The sequence below is a fragment of the Tenebrio molitor genome, chromosome 8 (genome assembly GCF_963966145.1).
Source record: "Tenebrio molitor chromosome 8, icTenMoli1.1, whole genome shotgun sequence".
In the NCBI taxonomy this organism is placed as follows: Eukaryota; Metazoa; Arthropoda; class Insecta; order Coleoptera; family Tenebrionidae; genus Tenebrio; species Tenebrio molitor.
The window spans coordinates 3,541,846-3,565,938 of NC_091053.1; the positions used below are offsets into that span (position 1 = coordinate 3,541,846).

At 38.9% G+C, this 24,093-nt stretch overlaps 1 protein-coding gene across 7 annotated transcripts in view; it reads left to right on the plus strand.

The window, feature by feature from the left end:
* form3 (formin 3) overlaps positions 1 to 24,093 on the plus strand; it is a 46,339-nt gene that overhangs the window by 7,089 nt on the left and 15,157 nt on the right. For 3 of the 7 annotated variants that reach the window (XM_069056551.1, XM_069056548.1, XM_069056549.1), the window contains one exon: positions 16,569 to 16,594. The exons of the other annotated variants lie outside the window; for them this stretch is intronic. The gene's annotated coding sequence lies outside the window, so the exon portion shown is untranslated. The remainder of the gene's footprint in view (positions 1 to 16,568; positions 16,595 to 24,093) is intronic. 7 annotated transcript variants of the gene reach the window in all.

Here is a 24,093-nt window from a genome sequence, read left to right on the forward strand (position 1 = left end):
ATAAACTTGTTCCAGTGTGCTCAGATCTTTATGGTCTTTGTTGGATTAGAACGGCTCGTTTGAGCTTCTTGGGGTGTCTCTGGATGAGTTCGATCTGGTGTTAGGCACTTTGCCAATCGGGACAGACAACAAGCGTCTGCATCCAGACCGTCGATTAATCAGAGATGTCCTGTTATGCACGCGGATTGATGTCCTTTGTGTTGCACTTAAGAAATGTCGACTCGTCCCACCTAATCCTCGTCCTGTAATATTTATTAATGCGAATACGCTTTTGTTATTTATCTTTAATCGGATCGATAAATCTGACCCGATTTTGGAACGCCGAACATGGGCAAGTGTTGCAGGAACGTGTACAGGGTGGGCGCGAATCTGCGCCATTTTTCGACGCCGCGAGGGAATTAATTTCTCCGGCAATGAACAGCCATTTACTTCCCTAAGAGCGATTAGCATACCGGCGGTATGGAAAAGCGTGTGCTGGTAAAATACAGATATTAAGTCATGTCCCACGGTGGAGTCGGTGGGCGGGAATAATTAAGCGCGTTAGAGGCTGAAAAGGTGGCTGCGGTTTCACTGCAGATATACAGGGTGGAGACATAATGCGTGTCAAAAGAGACTGAGCTCTCAGTGGCACATATCCATCAGTATAAATCTAATTAATTTAATTAGGAAGATCTGTCAAAGTGTGACCAATAGGATGACAATACTAGACCAGAATGACACAATTTTGGAACTAATGTAACGTTTCTGCTAGTACTGTTCAACTGACTTGATACGCTCGCCGATAACTCCATCAGCAATTATTTACGCAGGCTGTCTCCTTTTATCCGATCCGACTCTATCCCCAGAATCTTCCGGGTAACACCTTCTGAAGTTATCTCGATCGTGGGTCGTTCGTTTTCGAGAGCCGGTGACATCACCTCCGTTCGCGACACAGGTGCGGACTCGGGAGAATTCCAGGCGCGTGTAGACCGTTCCACGTCTGTTAAGCAATAATAGATTTTTTTGTATTATTGAGCATCATCTGAAGGATGATAGATAAATTATTTACTTTATCTCATTTTCAGAAATTATTTTTTTCAGTAGCAATTGAGAGACTTGATTGATTTTCAGGAGAGTTATTTTAATCTAGTATCAAGAATGACCACCTAGTTTGTTTTTTTTTTTTGGTATCCGATTTCTAAAAATACAAATAATAAATGTTGACATTTTTTTATAAGTTAACTAGCTAGCCAAGGTAGTCGATTCAACACATTTATAGTTTATTTCTTCATCAGTAGTTTTTTTCATTATTCTATTGATCGCTCGGTAGAAAATTTGTTTTCGGTTTCTCGAAGCAACAATAATAATCATTAGCATGACAAAGAAGTTTCTCAAAAAGCTGTAAAACTTGTCTGGAATTGATGATTTTTGAAAATTGTAGTCGTGCAGTCAGTTTATTGAATCCTGCGAGGATTTTAATTGTGTTTTCGATTCAGATGAGTGGTACATTTCTTTCTTTACAAAATCTTATTAGATCAGGTTAATAGGTACACTAAAAAAAATACAATTGTGATATTGTCAAAGGGACAAATCATATTAAATTTACATATGTAGTATGAAATTTTGATAAATTTTGCGTTGGAGGTAAAACTCTTGGAAATCATAGGAAACTTTTGTATTCAGATACGAACATTTTCATTTATTTACAAAGTTTTGTCACTTCAGGTAATTATCAAAAATTACTATTTTGATAAAAGAAATGACAATTTTATGTTATGTAACTTAAAGTTTTCTCAAAATTTTGGTAAATTTGACGAATTTTTGACAGTTTTCTGAAATTTCTGCAAAATGTTAATTCTAACGAGTGTTCAAATGAAAAATTCATCAAGTTGGTTATGACTTTTTGATGAAAGAAGAAAACTTAATTAAGAAACAATAATATTTGTTCAAATTTGCTCATTCGATTGACCATTGCGCCCCGATGTTAGGTTTCGCATTCCATCGCATTTTACACCGTCGGATTCCCCTCTTCAAGGCGCTTCTTTTGAGGTATAAAAGTCAGACCTTAACTCTCTTAGTTTCGAGAAAAATGAAGAAAACTTAATTTAAAAAACAAGAATATCTCTCTTCAAGACGCTTCTTTGGATGTATAAAAATGAAACCGTAACTATCTTAGTTTTCGAGAAAAACCCAAAAACTTTAAAAAAAGCTTACTTTGCGTTCAAATTTACGCATTCGATTGTCCTTTGCACCCTCATTAAGAATCGTATTCCTTTGAATTTTACACTGTTGGATTGCTTTCTTCAAGACGCTTCTTTTGGTGTATAAAAGTCCTACCGTAACTCTTTTATTTTTCGAAAAAAATGAAGAAAACATAAGAAAACAACATTTGTTCACATTTGCTGATTCGATTGACCATTGCGCCCTTCTTAGGTATCGCATTCCATCGAGTTTTACACTGTTGGATTCGTTTCTTCAAGACCCTTCTTTGGATGTAAAAAATGAAACCATAACTCTCTTAGTTTTCGAAAAAAACCCAAAAAACTTCAAAAAAGAGGTATACTTTGCATTCAAATTTGCGGATTCGATTGTCCTTTGAACCCTTATTAACTCTCGTATTCCATTGAATTTTACACTGTTGGATTCCTCTCTTCAAGACGTTTTTTTTTGGTGTGTAAAAGTCCTACCGTAACTCTCATATTTTCGAGAAAAATGAAGAAAACTTAAGAAAACATTAACATTTTGGAAATTTGCTGATTCGCTTGACCATTGCGCCCCTATTAGGTATCCCATTCCATCGAGTTTTACACTGTTGGATTCGTCTCTTCAAGACCCTTCTTTGGATGTATAACATGAAACCGTAACTCGCTTAGTTTTCGAGAAGAACCCAAAAAACTTAAAAAAACGGTTACTTTACGTTCAAATTTACTGGTTCGATTGTCTTTTGCACCCTTATTAAGTATCATATTCCATTGAATTTTACACTATTGGATTCCTCTTTTCAAGGCGCTTGTTTTGGTGTATAAAAGTCCTACCGTAACTCTGATTTTTCGAAAAAAATGAAGAAAACATTAACATTTGTTCAAATTCGCTGATTCGACTGGCCATTACCCCCCTATTAGTTATCTTATTCCATCGAGTTTTACGCCGTTGGATTCCCCTCTTCAAGACGCTTCTTTTGATGTATAAAAGTCAGACCTTAACTCTCTTACTTTCGAGAAAAATGAAGAAAACTTAAGAAAACATTAACATTTGATAAATTTGCTGATTCGATTGACCATTGCGCCCCTATTAGGTATCGCATTCCATCGAGTTTTACACTGTTGATATCGTCTCTTCAAGACCCTTCTTTGGATGTATAAAATGAAACCGTAACTCTCTTAGTTTTCGAGAAAAAACCAAAAAACTTAAAAAAAACTGTTACTTTGCGTTCAAATTTACTGGTTCGATTGTCTTTTGCACCCTTATTTAGTATCGTATTCCATTGAATTTAACACTGTTTGATTCCTCTTTTCAAGACGCTTCTTTTGGTGTAAAAAGTCGTACCGTAACTCTTATTTTTCGAGAAAAATGAAGAAAACATTAAATGTTGTTCAAATTTGCTGATTCGATTGGCCATTACCCCCCTATTAGTTATGGTATTCCATCGAGTTTTATACCGTTGGATTCACCTCTTCAAGCCGCTTCTTTTGATGTATAAAAGTTAGACCGTAACTCTCTTAGTTTCGAGAAAAATTAGGAAAACAACAAGAGTGAAAAAGGGATGATGCTTTGACAGATGCCAGTTGTGTTTTGCGAGTGTAACGTCTTTTTTTAAATTATCCAAGAAGATTACATCTTTGCAACTGGCTTAAGCAATAATGTCTTGGTGTACTTTCAACATAAAAAACACATCTAACCTAACTTTTTACAGATTATGCATCGCTACAACTTTCGCTTTTGTATTGAGTGTTACCAAACATGTAGTCCTGCTTTAATTATAAACCTCTTTGATAACCTGGCATAAATTTAGTCAAAAATGTTTCTTCTTAACGTGGTCCTAACCTAACTTTTGTCATTGATCTTCTAAGATATACTTCACAATGTTGTTAAAAATTCTAAGGCTACTTGATAAAGTTCTCAATTGAACACTCGGTAGTTTTAGGTCGTTGCCAAAAATTACACTTGTAACTTATAATCAAAGTGAGAAATAATATGTAGTAGTAATAATAATAATAACTGTACGATTTGCGGAACTGAAGGGGAAAGAATTGAACACATCATTTCTTCTTGCACTGTTTTGGTTCAAAGCGAATATAAGAAACGTCATGATATATTCGCTAAAATTATACACATGAATTTAGCTGTTAAATTTAATTTATTAAAGAATACACAACCACATAAAGTTATACACCAGAAAGGTGTTTGGAAAATGATAATTACAAATTATATTTTGATCGAACAGTTTTAACTGACATTCATATTAAGCATAACAGACCAAACATTATTATTTTAAATAAACAACAAAAGCAAGCATATCTTTTAGATATAGCTGTTCCAAACTCACACAATATAACACAGACATATAACACAAAAATTAATAAATATTTAGAGCTCTCCGTTGCTATGAGAAATCTTTGGTGTTTAGAAAAAAATTCGATTTTACCACTTATAATTTCAGCAACGGGAATAGTACTGCAATCTCTTTTTAAAAATTTAAAAATTCTGGATTTAGGGAACACATTGGTAGTTGAAATTCAAAAAGGTATATTATTGTACTCATGTCATATCGTGAGGAAATTCCTTAACATTGACACAGAACATAATAAAACACAACAAAGTCAAAATGTAGAGGCGAGACGCCGGTAATTATGTTGATTAGCACTGCACTATTACTTGATAGTAATATCCGTAATAGTGTATGTACTCCGGCAAAATTGCCGTGCCGCCGGGTGGTGGAGGGTTCAGACTGTCAAAATTATATTGGCCACATGTAGAACGCTGTTTTGTCGCTGCCACTCAAAAATTTTTTGACGAACCGGAACACATTCCAGCCTTCACTTTTTCATTGTCTCTCCGTGTATAATACGTCGCTCCTACAAACCGCTAAATTTTTTCCCAATTTTTTTCGACCAACTCCGTTGAATTTATTGTTAACAACGCCATAAATATCGTGAAATATCAAAGACACCTGCTGTTAATAGATAGTTACAACGGTGTAGATATCGCAACAATAACCGTGGTATTTGAACATAATCGTCGGCAGACACTTTCAGGGTGATTTTTTCCTCAACCCCGCTCGTGACTCCACAATTTTCGCATCTTCGACGAACCTCCTCAACAAATCATTCCAACTGGTGGGCGCGTGTGTATTTTAAATATTATATCATCGTGTATTTAGGAGACTCTATATTTGGAAAAAGTCGAAACGGAAGTGCTTACCAGTTTTTTAAAATAATTGTTCTGGGTAGGAGAGGAATTAAACGAACGCTAAAAATAGAACGAGCAAGTGTTCGTCAATTTTACTGATGTCCCAACGTGCTTCCATTCATAATCCTAATTTATGACAGCAAGTTGTGCCGGAGACAAAAATTCTCTGATGGAATGTAAATCCTGCTAATCTGCGGCTGTGCTGACATTTGTCGAGGATTATGCAGATTTTTATCACACGCAAATCTAGAGAACGCAACACTATTCAGTAGTCTAGAATCATTAAGAAAAACCAATCGATCGCCTCGTGGTAATAATCAGAAATTGTGTTTGTAACGAAGCGACCTTGGAATATTCTGGTATTGATTCACAAAAAAAAATTTTTTGACGTGTGGAGGAATCTGAACGTCACGTCGCAGCTACATCGACGCGCGCCCAAATGTCAGCGATGACAGCGTGTGTCGCAAACAAAAGATTTTTCTGACGAAACCTGTCACCGTTCAAGGTATAGGATGTAACAGGCATTTTTACAAAAGGTGAATGCTGTAAACAAGCCAGATTTGCATAAAATATCAGATGTCAGCTCCTCCTAATCGCGATTATGATAATTAGGGAATTAAATGGTTAGTACGTCGCTGGTGGAAATCGCGTCGTTTGAATTGTTTGCGGAGCTTGTGCCAGGCAACGGTCGTTGTCATCTGCCGAAGTATTCCAGCGATTCGTTGAAGTTGGCAAACGTTTATTGCTTCGTTAAAAGGAGCTGAAATAAAAATAATTAGGCAACGTTAATGACCATCGCAGACAGAAATAAACCCAGAAAGATGTAAATAAATGTAAACAATTTTTGGGGTTCCGCGAAATAAAACTCGGCTTCTTTTTACACAAGCTTTATTTTGCGCATCCGTTACTTGGGCTAATTTTGCAAAAGAATTCACGTGACTTCCCCAGCCAAGAACCACACCTCGAATGCCCTTTTCCCGCTCTTCTCTCTCTCCTTCCTCTCCTCCCCCCAACGGCTTCGTCAGCCGTTGGATCTTCCGAGAACTTAATCTGGAGTAGACTGGTTACCAGGGCAAATTCCCGACAACACGGCCATTCCTGACCCTGAGAGTGTCCTCACTCGGAGGATTCCCGGTCTGAGGGCTGAAACTCGAAAGAGCGTATAAGTCACAGTCCGAGACAAGATACAATGATTGGGAAATTTCGTTATTAAACGCCAATTCACCGCGGATGCCTTCCCTACCGGGACTCTAGCCGTACTCGCTTTTATACCTAACCTAAAAGATAAAACACACAACTACCAATGGAATGAAACAATTAATACACATACATAACGATACCGCTTAACTCTAAGTACAAATTCCTAAATTATGGCGGATAGCTGCAGACTATCCCCGCGTGTACTGCCCTTGCCACCCTGGTCCGTCACCTCAAGCAACGTACCCAGGCCCAGCAGCCACCCTACTCTACCTCTGCCGGGGAGGGAACACTCACTCCCCGATCCGATTCGTCCACCAGCTATGCGAAGACGACCCAGGGCCGGAGATTGTCCACGGCAGCCACTCCGCGATATCGAAATTTGGTGCGTCTCGCGCCTGGAATGTCCTCAACGCGATATCGCTCGTTCGGCAGCACCTCCGTTATCCTGAAGGGACCACGCCATTTTGGTAGCAGCTTCTTACTTTGACCGGTCGCCGGATGACTGACGATCTTTGTCATTACTAGATCGCCCTCGCTGTAAGATCTTGATAGTGCTCGTTTGGAATCGAATTGTAGTTTCTGTGCTGCTTGGTAACTGGTCGTCTTTTCAGCGATCGCCTCTCGGACTTTTGTCACATCCACCACGGGGTCAACTCCTGGTTCTAACATTCTATTCGCCGACACTCGAATTCCCATCAAGGCTTCACTAGGGGTCACCCCAATTGCTCGATTGATGGTTCCATTCATTCCTAATTGAATATTATTAATGTTTTCGTCCCACTGATCATCGTCAACATCCGCCCCCATGGTAGCTAATGCGCTTAAAAGGGTGCGATTATATCGTTCCACTTGCCCATTGGCCCGCGGCACTGATGGGGCGTTTACGTAGTGGTGGATTTTTCTTTTCCGGCAGAAATTCGTAAATACCTTGCCAACAAACGATTTTGCGCCGTCGCTGATAATCCTATGAGGGGCGCCGAAATTTTTCGTGAGGTCCTTTAGGGCCCTCACCACGTGCTTAGCCCGCGTGGTTTTCACCGGGTAGAGCAAGACGAACTTGGTGAATGCATCTACGGCGACTAGGACTTCAGTGTTACCCTGCCTCGATTTTACGAATGGACCCACGTGGTCGATATGAACTGTATGGAAGGGAACTGCGATTTTGGGGATCGGATGAAGGGAACCTTGGGGTTTGCCGGCCGGCGTCTTGAAATATATACAATTCAAGCAATTATCAATGTATTTCTTTATAAATCGGCGCATGCGCGGAAACCAGTACTGGCGTGAAATCAATTCATAGGTTTTATCAAACGCGAAGTGGCCTGCATCATCGTGCGCCATCCGTAATATTTGAAATTTTGCCGCTTTGGGCACTACCCAGCGGAGTCCGTAATTGGTTATTTTGCAAACCTTTCCCCCTTTCAACGCGTAATCTCTAAAGATATTTTTATTATCTTCCCATTCACCAGATTCCAAAATTTCTCTAACTCGATGCAATTCCTTATCGCCCTGCTGCGCCGCCAGGAGCCAATCCTCTTCTGAAATTGTCACCACGTGGACCGCTGGTTCGGGGGTCGGAGGATTGCGGCTCAGGGCGTCCACGTGGCGCATTTGCTGATTGCCCCGATGAATAATGGTAAAGTTGTATTCGTTTAGCTCAAGAACCCATCTACCCACGCGAGGATTCACTTCGCTTTTGGAAAATGTTGCCCGCACTGCCGCGCAGTCCGTTATAATAGTGAAAGGGCGACCTAGCAGATATTGTCGAAAGCGCTTCACGGAACTGACTATAGCTAACGTTTCCAGCTCGAACGAATGGTACTTATGTTCGTTAAGGGTCGTGTGTCGGCTAAAATATGCTACAACATTTTCCCGGTTGTCCCTGACTTGTACCAGAATACCGGCAATCCCTATCGCGCTTGCATCCGTATAAAGTCGCGTTTCTAGATTTTGATCGTATAATGCTAATATTGGCTTAGAAACAAGGTAGTCTTTTAGGGTCTTGAATGCTTCGATTTGCTTTTCTCCCCACAACCACGGCACGTCCTTTTTTTACAGTTCCGTTAGGGGTTTTGACTTAACCGCGTAGTTAGAAATAAAGCGACGGAAGTAACTGGTCAAACCTATAAACTGACGCAGCTGATGGACGGTTGTGGGCACTGGGAATTCGCTCACCGCTTCTATTTGCCGATTCGTCGGTTGAATACCTGACTCTGAAACCTCAAATCCCAGATACTCGATTTTTGTTTTTAGGAAATAACATTTCGATAACCTTAGAGTCAGCCCACTTCTTTTAAAAATGTTTAAAACCTCCTTAAGAGTCTCTAACGATTCTTGCCAAGAGCGAGCCAAAATCAGTACATCATCAATAAAAATTAACACCTTGGTGAACCTCAAATTTCCCAGCAGAGTATTGATCATTCTTTGGAAGACCGCGGGTGCATTAGTGAGCCCAAAAGGGACTCGGAGGAATTCGTAGTGTCCGTCTTGCGTGACAAAGGCTGTCATCGGTATCGAGTCTCTGGCCATCGGGATTTGATGATAACCGGAGTACAGATCTAAACTGGTGAACCAACTGTATCCCGCCAGCCTACTCAAATGATCTTCGATGAGAGGAATTGGGTATTTATCTTTTATCGTTATTTTGTTTAACGCCCTATAGTCCACGCAGAGTCTTTGCTCGCCGTTTTTCTTGCCCACTAGGAGCACTGGACTAGCATACGGAGAAGTGGATTCTTGGATGATACCACTTCGTAAATACTTGTCAACAATCTTACGAATGTTGATCCGTTCGCTATCAGAGTAGCGACGTGGCCGATAGGCAATCGGTTGCGTGGTTGTTAATTTTATGTGCATTTCGGTCGTAGAAGTTTTGCCGACTTCCGACATATCGTTGGCAATGCACATTGAAAATTCGTCGAGAAGGGCTAATAATTGCTGAGTGGCTTTAGGGTCGTTGGTACCAACGTTTACTTTCCTGTGTTCCTCGACACTTTGACTAGCGCGACTTAGTTCCCGGAAAAGCAAGGAATCACCCTGTTTTTTGTAATAAATTTCGGGAAGTTCCGTGAAATTTTGCCCGACGAGGATCTCGACACCCATGACACATTTGTCAACAATGTACAAGTCTATTTCTTTGGCGATATCATCAATAGAAATAAGCGCAGTGACCTTGTACTCCACCGGTATAGTTGAGTCATGTAACGTCTTCAAACTGACGGGAACGCCGACTCTGACAGGCTCCAGACCCAATTTGTCTACTAAGGCTTTTGTTATCAAGGAGACTGAACTGCCAAGGTCAAGGAAGCATATTTCCGTGCACCCAGACAATTCAATAGGTTTAAAAAATTTATTGTTCGGCTTATCTCCGATGTAATTAACATTATATTCAATAGCGCGTTGTCGTTGATTTCGTGAGGACGTCTCACCTCCCGTTTGCGTGCAGTCTTTGCGCTTCTGCCCTGGCCGACCGCATTGAAAACAAGTTAGGCGCTGCGGCCTTTGTGAATCTGTTTTTCCGCGAAACGTGGGTCGTAACTGCGGCGCATCGGTTCGATTTGATTGCGTTTCTTTCTTATCTAGCGTTTTGAAATGCATCGCCAATACGTTTGGGTCCGTGATTCCCGACGCTTCTATTGCGAACTTTAGATGTTCATCTTGAATCGCGCCTATGATTAAACTAACTTGGTCCTCACCATTCATGGGAATTTTTAAACGATTAATAAGGGCCATTTTTTGAAAACAATATTCATATAGTGTTTCAAACTGATCTGGCTCACAGGCCATCATTTCACGCATTGCATCGAACAAATTTCGTTTGATTTTGAACGTCGCCAAAAGCTTTCCGCGCCACTGGTCCCAACTAAATACTCTACTGGGTAGGCCTCGATACCAAACTTCAGCCGGACCTGATAATTTATTTAGAGCTAAATGACTGGTGGTGCGATCGTCCCAGTCGTATATTGCTTTGAACTCGTCGACTGCATCGAGCCACTCTTCAATGTTGTGGTGGCGCGGGTCGAACGGCTCGATCACATTTTGTACCAGAGAAGTACTCACCTTTGGGACACGACTCGATTCACTACGTACCAGCAGTCTATCGATACCTTCCACGATGGCGCCGCTAAGTCGTGACAATGAGCTGTCTGCTCCTCTGGAACGACTCCGGGTCCGGGAGCGGACATCCCGCTCCGAAGAGTCGGATCTGGAACGTCTGTGTCGGTGTCTTTTCAGTTTTAGTCGTCCTGACCGATGTCTCGAAGATCTGGGTTCCTCCATTCTCTTGAACCCCCAAAGGGCGCCTCCAGCCCCGTTGGCTTGGTTGTCGCCCCCTAGCACACAACCCCACCAGTAGGCACTATCACTGTTTTGCACTACGTTTTTCAGATCCCACTCCTGATGTAAACAATTTTTGGGGTTCCGCGAAATAAAACTCGGCTTCTTTTTACACAAGCTTTATTTTGCGCATCCGTTACTTGGGCTAATTTTGCAAAAGAATTCACGTGACTTCCCCAGCCAAGAACCACACCTCGAATGCCCTTTTCCCGCTCTTCTCTCTCTCCTTCCTCTCCTCCCCCCAACGGCTTCGTCAGCCGTTGGATCTTCCGAGAACTTAATCTGGAGTAGACTGGTTACCAGGGCAAATTCCCGACAACATAAAGTCAAATGGATTTGATTGTAGTTTTATTGATGCGTCGCCTATTCACCCAACGTCTTTTTGTGTTCGTCTCTCTTTCAAGAATCGACAATGAGTGCGTGGGCGTAATTGCCGATTTAACAGCTGTTCGGCACAATTAACACACAGAACTCTCCCATTTGGTACAAAGGTAAACTCGAGTGCGACTCATTCCTCGCAGGATGTCCATATCGAGAGTACCACTCGTTGCAGGCAAAATTTTCCATGCACTTGGAAGACAAAGCGCAGCACACGTGGACGCTTCGCACAAATTCCTTCCCCCTTTCGTCAACGAGATGGAAATTAAAGTCAATTTTATTTCATAAACAGCGCAATTAATTTTAATTATTCGAGAAATTGGTGAGACGGCTATTTTCGGTGCACCACTGCACTTGTGGTAGCTGTCAAGGTCGAAATTGGAAATTTTTCGATATTCCGCTTGTGCAACGGTTTTATTTACAATTTTAATTAGCACTGGCTAATAGGAAGTAACGATTATCCACTAACCCCCTTTCGAAAATCACCGGCAAAAAATCGAAATTGAAACAACTTTCATGGTGTCGCGTGGAGTGTTAAAAGGTTGTTAATATGATGATTAGTTCGGTTATTTAACAAGGCTCGCGAAGTTGCGTTTCTGATGGACTTGATTTATAGATAAGTGGACCTGCTTGATTGAGTTACAACAGGAAACCATTATAAAACTAACTATAACTGACAAATTTACAATCGCATCGCTGTCCACGATTTGACTAATTTACATTTCAAATTAAAAGATTGTAAATTTGAAGAAATCAGCGACCGTATAGTTCCCGCGAGTGATTAAAAAATAATTTATGTGTTTAGAATAATTTACCTTGTTAATAGGTACGTTTTGCCATAAGAAACGACGGCCACTGCAAATTAAATTCAAGTAAATAAACAAAATCTGACAGTTTTCCTCCAAGAGAAGTCACTGGGTGATAAATCGCGGAAGTATGGTAGATATGATAGACTTTCCAACCCTAACTGACATTACATTCTAAAATTTCTGTTTTCACAATGTATCTGATCTTTTTCGATTCTCTTAACGTCTTTACTGCTTCCTTCTTTAATTGTTCACATTCTTTGTCCCATCACTCATTTTTCTTTCCTGTCCCTTTTGCTCCCTTGACTATTATTTCCATTTTTGTCGTTGCTTTTTCAATTACTTCTTTCAGTTCTATCGCTATCTTCAATACATCCTGCTCTTCAAATCTGACGTTTTCTAGTCTCCTTCTGTACTCTTCTACTCTTTGTTCATCCCATATTTTTATTGTCCCTTCTTCTGCTTCTCCTTTGCTCTTTCTTTTCCCATATCTTCATGGTTCGTTTCTTTTATAGGTACTTATTTCTAGCGGGAGATGGTCCGACTCTACTCTCTCTCCTATTCTGAATTCTTCTACTTTTTTCTATGCTTCTTCGTTTACTATTCCGTAATCTATCACTGTTTCCCCTCTTCCCCTTCTTCGTCCCCTTGTTTGTTCCCATTCAATACTTCCTATCCATTTTCTTCGATCCATTCCATCAATCTCTTTCCCTCTACATTTTCCACATTGTCTTTGGATTTTCTTTTCCCATCCTTCCTCTCCTCTTCCTAATTTCTTGCTCCCCTTTCTCCTATTCTCCCATTGAAGTTCCCTCCCATGAGCATACATTCTTCTTTGTTTTCTTTTATTGCATCTTCCACACCTCTTCTTGTTGTCTTTATCTCTTTGCTGTATCTTGTCATTATTTTTCACCATTTTCTTTCCATACATCCTTCTTCTTCTCCCCTTTCTTGTCGCTTTTCTTTAATTCCCAATTTAACCTCGGTTATTATTCCCCCAGCAGCTCTTCCTTTCTTCTTTCCCCGTTTTGCCTCTTGACATTCCAATTTGTATTCTTTCGGCAACAACCTTTCTATTTTCACAATGTATCGTAGTCATTTTGAAAATTTGAAGCACTTTTTGATTTTTCTTTTAAAGTTGGTTCTTTTCCATGAAGAGCCAAAGAGATCTCACACCGCGAGTAATTTATGAATGAACTTTTCATTAGAACACCCGTTACAAATTTTGCCTTTCATAATATGTTAAGAAGAAAATAGATCTTAGATGATCCTAAAGCATTTCTCCTTAATAATAATTTGAAAGTAAATTTTACACTCTTGAGCCACTTTTTAAAATACCCACCACTCATTTTTCTTTCCTTTTCCTTTTGCTCCCTTGACTATTATCTCCTTTTTTGTCGTTGTTTTTCCAATTATTTCTTTCAGTTCCTACCGTCATCTTATCTACATCCTGCTCTTCAAATCTGACTTTCTAGTCTCCTTCTGTACTCTTCTACTCCTTGTTGATCCCATATTTTTATTGTCTCTTTCTTCTGCTCATTCTTTTCCCCTTTTTTCATGGTTCGTTTCTTCTATACTTATTTGTAGCGTGAGATGGTCCGACTCTACTCTCTCTCCTATTCTGAATTCTTCTACTTTTTTATATGCTTCTTCGTTTACTATTCCGTAATTTATCACTGTTTCCCCTCTTCCCTTTCTTCGTCCCCTTGTTTGTTCCCATTCAATACTTCCCATCCATTTTCTTCGATCCATTCCATCAATCTCTTTCCCTCTGCATTTTCCACATTGTCTTTGATTTTCTTTTCCCATTCTTCCTCTCCTCTTCCTAATTTCCTGCTCCTCTTTCTCCTATTCTCCCGTTGAAGCACCCTCCCATGAGCACACATTCTTCTCTGTTTTCTTTTATTGCATCTTCGACACCTCTTCTTGTTGTCTTTATTTCTTTGCTGTATCTTGTCATTATTTTCCACCATTTTTTTTCCATACATCCTTCTTTTTGTCCCTTTTCTTGTCGCTTTTCTTTAATTCCCAATTTAACCACGGTTATTATTCCCCCAGCGCTCTTCCTTTCTTCTTTCCCCGTTTTGCCCCTTGACATTCCAATTTTATTTTCTTTCGGCAACAACCCTTCTATTTTCACAATGTATCGTAGTCGCTTTGAAAATTTATAGAATTTTTGGTTTTTCTTTTAAAGTTGGTTCTTTTCTATGATGAGCTTAACTAAAAGATCTACTCATACCGCGAGAATTATGAATGAACTTTTCATTAGAACACTCGTTACAAATTTTGCCTTTCATAATATGTTAAGAAGAAAATAGATCGTAGATGATCCTAAAGCTTTTCTCCTTAATTATAATTTGAAAGAAAATTTTACACTCTGGAGCCATTTTTTAAAATACCCATCACTCATTTTTCTTTCCTGCCCCTTTTCTCCCCTTGACTATTATCTTCATTTTTGGCGTTGCTTTTTCAATTACTTCTTTCAGTTCTCCTGCTATTTGCTCTACATCCTCCTCTTCAAATCTGACTTTTTCTAGTCTCCTCCTACACTCTTCTACTCCTTGTTCATCCCATATTTTAATTTTCACCCTCTTCTACTTCTCCTTTGCTCTTCCTTTTCCCCTCTCTTCATGGTTCGTTTTTTCTATACTAATTTCTAACGGGAGATGGTCCGACTCTACTCTCTCTTCTATTCTGAAACCTTCTACGCTTTCCTATGCTTTTTCGTTTACTATTCCGTAATCTATCACTGTTTCCCCTCTTCCCCTTCTTCGTCCCCTTGTTTGTTCCCATTCAATACTTCCCATCCATTTTCTTCGATCCATTCCATCAATCTCTTTCCCTCTACATTTTCCACATTGTCTTTGGATTTTCTTTTCCCATCCTTCCTCTCCTCTTCCTAATTTCTTGCTCCCCTTTCTCCTATTCTCCCATTGAAGTTCCCTCCCATGAGCATACATTCTTCTTTGTTTTCTTTTATTGCATCTTCCACACCTCTTCTTGTTGTCTTTATCTCTTTGCTGTATCTTGTCATTATTTTCCACCATTTTTTTTCCATACATCCTTCTTCTTCTCCCTTTTATTGTCGCTTTTCAGCAGCTCTTCCTTTCTTTTTTCCCCGTTTTGCCCCATGACATTCCAATTTGTATTCTTTCGGGAACAACCTTTCTATTTTCACAATGTATCGTAGTCATTTTGAAAATTTGTAGCACTTTTTGATTTTTCTTTTAAAGTTGGTTCCTTTCCATGAAGAGCCTAACTAAGAGATCTAACACCGCGAGTAATTTATGAATGAACTTTTCATTCGAACACCCGTTACAAATTTTGCCTTTCATAATATGTCAAGAAGATATTAGATCTTATATGATCTTAAAGCTTTTTCTCCTTAAAAATAATTTGAAAGTAAATTTTACACTCTTGAACCACATGTTAAAATACAGGGTGATTTTGAAAGTTGTGTAGATATTTTAATCACGAGCTACTGGCTTCATGTAGAATAAAATTATTTTTTGAGCTACATTTTTTTTAAATTGCTTCTAGTTTTCTATGTTGTCCTACAACCTCGTAGGTAAATTTTCGGCACATTTTAAAGATACACGCTGTATATCATGTTTTATAAAATGTACGCCAATGCGAAGTAACCTATAGGAAATATGCTTTAAAACAAGGAAACCGCACGGGTGTATGTTTTATAAAATATGATATATAGGGTGTATTTTTAAATTGTGCCGAAATTTTACGTACGAGGTTGTTTGACAACGTAGAATACTAAAAGCAATTAAAAAAAAATTGTAGCTTAAAAAATAAATGTCATTTTATTTTTTGACATAGAATTTTTTTAACATTTTTTCCGAGTTCTACATGAAGCCAGTACCTCGTGATTAAAATATCTGCACAACTTTCAAAATCACCCTGTACATCTGAACAAAAAAAAAACCTGCGAGACATTTTGCATTCGGAATAGTTGCCAAACGGGGTAACAGTTCCAAAATGATAAATTAGCAATGTTGTCCGCGAGCGCGGTCAGCGCAGCCCAATAAATAACTATTAGGTAACAAAATTGCTTAATTCTAGCAATTACAATTTGTTCCCGGCCAATGTATCACCAGGCCAAACTACATACCAGAAACAATCACGAATCGAAATTACATTACAGCCGTCCCATAAATAACGCAGCCATAAGAGCAGTAGATAATTTCCAAGAGTACTTAAGTGGGATGATCACGTGGGAAAAGTATCCTCCGCTCATTTCAGTCATGTGTTCAAAATCATGTTGCGAAATGTCACAATTTCATTGAGGCTCATGTAAATCTCCGATTAGAGATCCTTGTACGGTGCTAACGAAATCATGAATTATTCCTGAGGTTGGAAACGTCATCATCGATGCTCGGACAAATGTTCGCGATCTTCGACTGTTCGTTCCCCAAGTGTATCACAATTGACGGCAGTGTTTTGTTTCAGGTTGGCCGTCTTGGATGCATCCGAACGTGAGTAAAAGTCCAAGAGGACAGACCGAGATGATCAGTCAAGGTTTTCGACGGACTCATTTCAAATGTCATAACCGGGAGCTTGTCGTGCGGATTTTTTTCCACGTTTAGAAACTCGATAAAATCGCAATTAATACGTAACTCGGCTGATTCCGAGAATTCGTGTTTGCGCCGCGATTATTAAGAAAATGGCGGCGTGTTTATGCAAATTGTTTTGATTGGACCGTGTTTTACCAGTTTCCAAATTAATACCGAGACGATGTGGGTTAGCTATTAGATGCTGGATGTTTTATGGGATTTGATAAAACGTGCGTTTTTCCAACGGTCCGGAACGTGTTCGTAAATAATTGGATTATTCATGATATTTTAATACCGGTCGGATCGATTAGCAATTCTAATTTTTTCATAATTTATTTGATGTATTTTCGCCGCTGACGCCAATTAATAAAATGCCTCATCTGAGTCTTCAGTAGGCGATTATGGGTCAATAACCAACTAATTTCGAGGCTTAACGTTGTTACAGCTTCTTGCATCCCACATTGCACGATACGATCCCGATTTTAATCCGTCTAGATTGATCTATTTCAGCTGAGCGCTCCGCAAGGCTCTGCTAAGGGTCCACGTCTTTATCTCAAATATCACCAAGAACTGATTTAAGAAATAGAAGATGAGCACTGTAACTCTAGTAGAATTATATTCGTTCAGTTTTACACTAAGAACTATTGAGGAATCTGGAGTTTTGTTAATATTTCTGCACGAGTGATGTAATGAGAAATGAAAGTCGGTTGTCAAATGAGATATCAAGATCGCGGTAGAGGTGTTGTGTTGGTGAAGGCGATGTGATTAGAATTGGACGAATTTGTTCTAAGGCGTTAACCGTAAATCAATTTGAAACTTTAGATTTTAAAATCATCTGGAAAATAAACGTGCCGAGAGTACCCTTGATACTGGTAAGAAAAAAGTGGGCCAAGAATTAATCCTTGCGGAACTTTGAATAAGACTAATATGTGTAGAACACAAATTATTTTCTATTGTTCAAACATGTGTGTTTGGAAAAACTTAATAATCAGCGAATCGGACACGCCTAAAGAGTCCAAGAGAGAGAATGTCGTCGTGGTTGATCTTATCAAAAGCCTTAGAGAAATTAGTGGGGTATCAAGTTGGGCGCCATGATCAAGATATTTATTTACAAGTGACTGTAAATGCTTGTGACTGTTATATTTTTGACACTTTTGGTATCAAGTTGATGTGTAAATCAAGACACCGGCGTGACATAACCATTTTGACATTCATCGTTAATTAATTAGGAGTAGACATTTGTAAAAATTGTTTTCACAAGTTATTTATTACGATGTCCTATTGGCGAAGTGGTTCTGTTAATCAAAGTAATTATGGGGTTCATGAGAGTCGGTATATCATCTCTTTCGTGCTTTGTATCTAGAAGAAGAAGTGTAATATCTTGTTTTCTCGCAGCATTGTGGACGAGTGATTGAATGTTTTTTAAATGGTGGCAATATAGCTATAGGCAAGTCTACTGGACATGCTCCAGTAGCTGCACCAGATGTTGTGGAAAATCGTTCCAAAATTAATGTCCTTCATTCTATTATCTTTCTACGAGTATTAAGTCCCGAAGGAAACTCTACATTTATAGCCTTACAAATATTTCTTAGTTCCACAACTCCTACTTTTTTCTCTGATGAAGCTTGGTTTCACCTTTCTAGATTCGTCACCTCTCAAAATTATACAACTCGGTCAGCACGTGATCCCCACAATGTTATGGAGGTGCTGTAGCATCCAATTAAAATTTGTGTTTGGGTTGCAACGTCCCGCAGGTGAATTATTGACCAGATCCTCTTTAATGAAATCATTAACGCTCAAAGAATCCTTGAACCATTTATAAATCAAACGGATGACGTGGAACTAACAAACGGCTGTTTCCAACAACATTTAGCTACTGCTCACGGGACACGAACAACAATTAATTACTCAGAAGCTTTGCCTAACCAAGTGTAGGATTGTGGCCAAGCGGATCACCTGACTTGCCTCCTCTTGAATTCTTTTTGTTCCCCTCATGTGAGAAATGATGACCAATGTTTTTAATAATTTAAATAGAAGGAGCTCAATATTTTCATCAAGAGTCAAATGTCAAATTATTAAATCTTAGCGTCAGTTGTGAGTTAATTGATTTGCTTGTGATTTTCTTCAGTTTTTCTATATTCTAATTACTTTCCATCTTACAACAGTATTATTCATTAAAAATCTGTCATTAATGGACTTAACATAACCTCTGTTTTTCTATTTTTTTTTACCACAATATGCTACAGAGCGGCAAAAATCAAATACATTCGAATTCCACAGGTCTCTTGATATCCCTACGTTCTTTTATAGACACTTTGTATATTGTTGTTGAAATACAAGGTATTATTGAAATGCGTGACCAAATTTTAACCACGAGCTACTGGCTTCATGTAGAACTCGGAAAAACTATTTAAAAAATTCTGTCAAAAAATAAAATGACATTTATTTTTTGAGCTACAATTTTTTTTATCGCTTTTAGTCTTCTGCGTTGTCCCACAACCTCGTAGGTAAAATTTCCGCACATTTTAAAAATACACCCTGTATATCATATTTTATAAAACGTACACCAATGCGGTTTCCTATAGGTTACTTCGCATTGGCGTACATTTTATAAAACATGATATACAGGGTGTATTTTGAAAATGTGCCGAAATTTTACCTACGAGGTTCTAGGACAACGTAGAAAACTATAAGCAATTTAAAAAAATTGTAGCTCAAAAAATAAATGTCATTTTAAATATTTTTCCGAGTTCTCATGAAGCCAGTAGCTCGTGGTTAAAATTTCTGCACGCATTTTAAAAACACCTGTATATAAGGATCAGAGACAGATACTGCTGAAAACTACTGCTTCAAAGGAATCAGTTATGACCACACAAAAAAAATAGTTACTTTGTGAAAAAATGCTTTATGGGAGTTGAAAGCTCTTGTGAATTTTGATGTCTCTCCAATTAGCTGAGGATTTATTTTCGTGATCAAATTATAGTGTCCTGGCGCCTTGGTATTCACCAAGGTTACACAAAAATCATGTTTTATGCATATTTTCGAAATAATTATCCATTTTAACACGAAATAACTACAAATTGATTACTAGAAAAAATTATTTGACATATTAATATTCATTGAAAAATTATATTAGTGGTCATTCACAAAAACTCTCAAATTTATTTATTTTTAATGACCAACATTTGAAATGTAAATGCCTGTTTACGACGATATTTTAACTGTTGAAATTTATTGTCTCCCATTTCGTACGAGTTCGTGTGCGCCTCAAGTATCTGCGTCGGACCCCTTTCTGCTCACGCGCAAATGCACATACAAATATAGTCCTGCGACATTAATTATCCGAGCTCGTATCCTTGGGAAATTTCCCAGCGAAGCAAGAAAAGTGCGTGGACAGTCGGCGTACCTACCACGGGCCCCAGAAGCTCCTTTTGGAAAATGGTACATCCTTGTCCGCTAATCGGCGATTAATTACCGTAAAACCGGTGTTAAGCGGCCCTACCTACAATGCCCAACAAATTGATTAGTACGGTTTGTAGAAAATCCAGTTTAGCCCCGACAATTCCTATCACGCTCAAATAATTTCGATTAGGTGCAGCAAATATAGACATTAGGTAGGCGAACTGGAATACGATCATGCTTAGCGACAAGATCTGAGACAAAACGAGCTCATTCACGTGCGTTTTTCTCCTGACAGGTGTACGTGGAAAACGTCATTTCGGAGAAAAGCCTCTCAAATTGGAGTCGGCGGGGACGACGCGGAGGTCGAGACAAAACGGGAAACGTGAGTCAAAATTTGGAAAATCGTTTTTCCCCCCAAAAACGATCAGCTGGAGTCGCCGCGACCTCTTGTCCGTCAAAATCGATCAGACCGGCGAGATTTGGATGGTCGGTGAGGCGCCAACCTCACATGTGATAGTTGCCCATTGAGACTCGCCTTGGACTGGTTTATCCAAATTTGGTATTATTTTGCACAATGTGTAAACCGTTACTTCATCACTCTATTGGCCATAAACGATAGCCGCGAATGCGTTGTCTAATGTAATTTCGTCGTATCAAAGTTCCGACTCGTCACCTTGGACCTAGAAGGTCCGAAGCTAATTGCTCGCCTCGCGGTTTATTGCTCGTCTTGGTGGTGCCACCGATTCGACCAGATTTGCCCCAACAGACATCGGGGAGTGTCGATTGAGCTCGATTACCGGCTTAATGGGGTGGAACCGGAAGTGCTGCTGAGAGCCGCAGGGTGTGTATTTGAGGAGCTCGATTTATAGATCTACAACTTGGCCAATAAAATTCAACGAGCACATTAATGATTTGTTTAAAACTTCTTCTCGGTAAACAAGCAATAAAATGGGAAAATGTGGGCCGGAGCGAATAATTTTAATCGTGGGTAAACGCTTGGATGCTGGTCCTGGTCATTATCAATGAATGTATTTGGGTTGTTAAATGTCTTGCAATGTTGAGCACTCGGTGGACTGGAGAAACAAATATTTTGCGGTCTCTTTGATCAGATATCTGCTCCAAATACCTGCGCAGACGCGAAAATCGTTCAATCTTAATTGACGCGTCATTAAAATAATTGCTAGTCATGATTTTTGAAAATTTTCAAAGGGGAAAAAATACAATTTAATTTATTGCATTACTCATTCAGTCGCCTAAACCTTGATCAATTCGCGCATTTAGATCGTCTCGAACAGTTCAGAGCGTCTCTTTAATTTGTCCCACAAATTTTCTGTTGGATCCAGATCAGGTCTCGAGTCAGACCGTTCGACCAATTCTTTAGCTTTAACTGAAAGTGCTGTCTGAAAGAAAATCTGCGTTTCTTGAACAATATTCATTCTTTCTCTTTTGCTCGTCGTTTTTCGCTCACTGTCTTTCACTCACTGGTTTTCATTCTCTCATAAATGTTTTCAATTTTTTTCTCTGTCGCATCCAGGACATCATCCATTTCCACAATTTCCACAACGTGCACACAGCCACTTAATTAACGTTACAGAATTTTATTTATTTTGTATTTTATTTTTTTCCATAGCAACAGATCAGGCCAAAAAGGAGATTTATTTTTATTTAAAATTTCGAATGCAAAGTTACAGACTCACCGAGAGTAAGACCGCTTTCGTTCACTTGAAGTGTATTCACTCACTCAGCTCCGCTTCGTGGACGAATAAACAATTCGCGTGAAAGAAAGCTTTGTCTTCCTCACTCTTACTGTAACTAAGTACCGATTTTTTCCGTTTGAAAATGGATTTTTTTTGCCATAGAAGCCCGTTTTCTCTAGACTGACACATTTTCAGTCCCAGAAGATCTTGCAACAGTTTTCAAAAAGTCATTTTCGTAGAACAAAATTACCAATTGGTTAAAATTTAATTGTTTTGCACTGGAGTTGTGGCTTTATAGTACTAACTCTTTTAAGTTTCTTACATGACATTTTGTCTCTCCAGTTTAGTTTTTCTTTTTTCCGCGATAAATAAATCTTGAATGCATAAACTTGGCACATCTTTGTCCAGCGCTAAGGTATTCCTTGTAGATTTTTCAATCTTGGAACTTGTAACAGTTTTCCACAAGACATATTTTTTTAGAGCAAAATCACCAATTCATTAAAATTCGTGCGTTGTAGCTTGATAGAGGTCTTGGATTTTCTCATGGGCTATGAATCATATCCGCGCAAACGACGAATATCGTCATTCGTTACGTTAGTTTCGTCTCTTTCTCGTCTATTTGCATCTAAAGTAGTTTTCAGTTTTCATTTACCGATTTTTCACTGGTTTATCGCTCCGCCTTCGCGCAGATATTTCCAAGGTCACAGCCCATGAGAGAGTCCAACACCACTATTATTAACTCTTTTAAAACACGTTTTGGGTTACGTTCATGCTGGAATTGTCCCTCAACCCCTAAATCATTTTCACCACCATGCATAAGTGCCCCAATTGTGTATCTTTCGCCCTTAAGTCGCGAATACCATCACAAAAATTATTAATACTAACTGAAAGTGCTGTCTGAAAGAAAATCTGCGTTTCTTGAACAATATTCATTCTTTCTCTTTTGCTCGTCGTTTTTCGCTCACTGTCTTTCACTCACTGGCTTTCATTCTCTCGTAAATGTTTTCAATTCTTTTTCTCTGTCTCATCCAGAACATCATCCATTTCCACAATTTCCACAACGTGCACACACAGCCACTTAATTAACGTTACAGAATTTTATTTATTTTGTATTTTATTTTTTTCCATAGCAACAGATCAGGCCAAAAAGGAGATTTATTTTTATTTAAAATTTCGAATGCAAAGTTACAGACTCACCGAGAGTAAGGCCGCTTTCGTTCACTTGAATTGTATTCACTCACTCAGCTCCGCTTCGTGGACGAACAAGCAATTCGCGTGAACGAAAGCTTTGCCTTCCTCATTCTTACTCTAAATAAGTACCGATTTTTTCCGTTTGAAAATTGATTTTTTGCCATAGAAGCCCGTTTTCTCTAGACTGACACATTTTCAGTCCCAGAAGATCTTGCAACAGTTTTCAAAAAATCATTTTCGTAGAACAAAATTACCAATTGGTTAAAATTTAATTGTTTTGCACTGGAGTTGTGGCTTTATAGTACTAACTCTTTTAAGTTTCTTACATGACATTTTGTCTCTCCAGTTTAGTTTTTCTTTTTTCCGCGATAAATAAATCTTGAATGCATAAACTTGGCACATCTTTGTCCAGCGCTAAGGTATTCCTTGTAGATTTTTCAATCTTGGAACTTGTAACAGTTTTCCACAAGACATATTTTTTTAGAGCAAAATCACCAATTCATTAAAATTCGTGCGTTGTAGCTTGATAGAGGTCTTGGATTTTCTCATGGGCTATGAATCATATCCGCGCAAACGACGAATATCGTCATTCGTTACGTTAGTTTCGTCTCTTTCTCGTCTATTTGCATCTAAAGTAGTTTTCAGTTTTCATTTACCGATTTTTCACTGGTTTATCGCTCCGCCTTCGCGCAGATATTTCCAAGGTCACAGCCCATGAGAGAGTCCAACACCACTATTATTAACTCTTTTAAAACACGTTTTGGGTTACGTTCATGCTGGAATTGTCCCTCAACCCCTAAATCATTTTCACCACCATGCATAAGTGCCCCAATTGTGTATCTTTCGCCCTTAAGTCGCGAATACCATCACAAAAATTATTATTACTAACTGAAAGTGCTGTCTGAAAGAAAATCTGCGTTTCTTGAACAATATTCCTTCTTTCTCTTTTGCTCGTCGTTTTTCGCTCACTGTCTTTCACTCACTGGTTTTCATTCTCTCGTAAATGTTTTCAATTTTTTTCTCTGTCGCATCCAGGACATCATCCATTTCCACAATTTCCACAACGTGCACACAGCCACTTAATTAACGTTACAGAATTTTATTTATTTTGTATTTTATTTTTTTCCATAG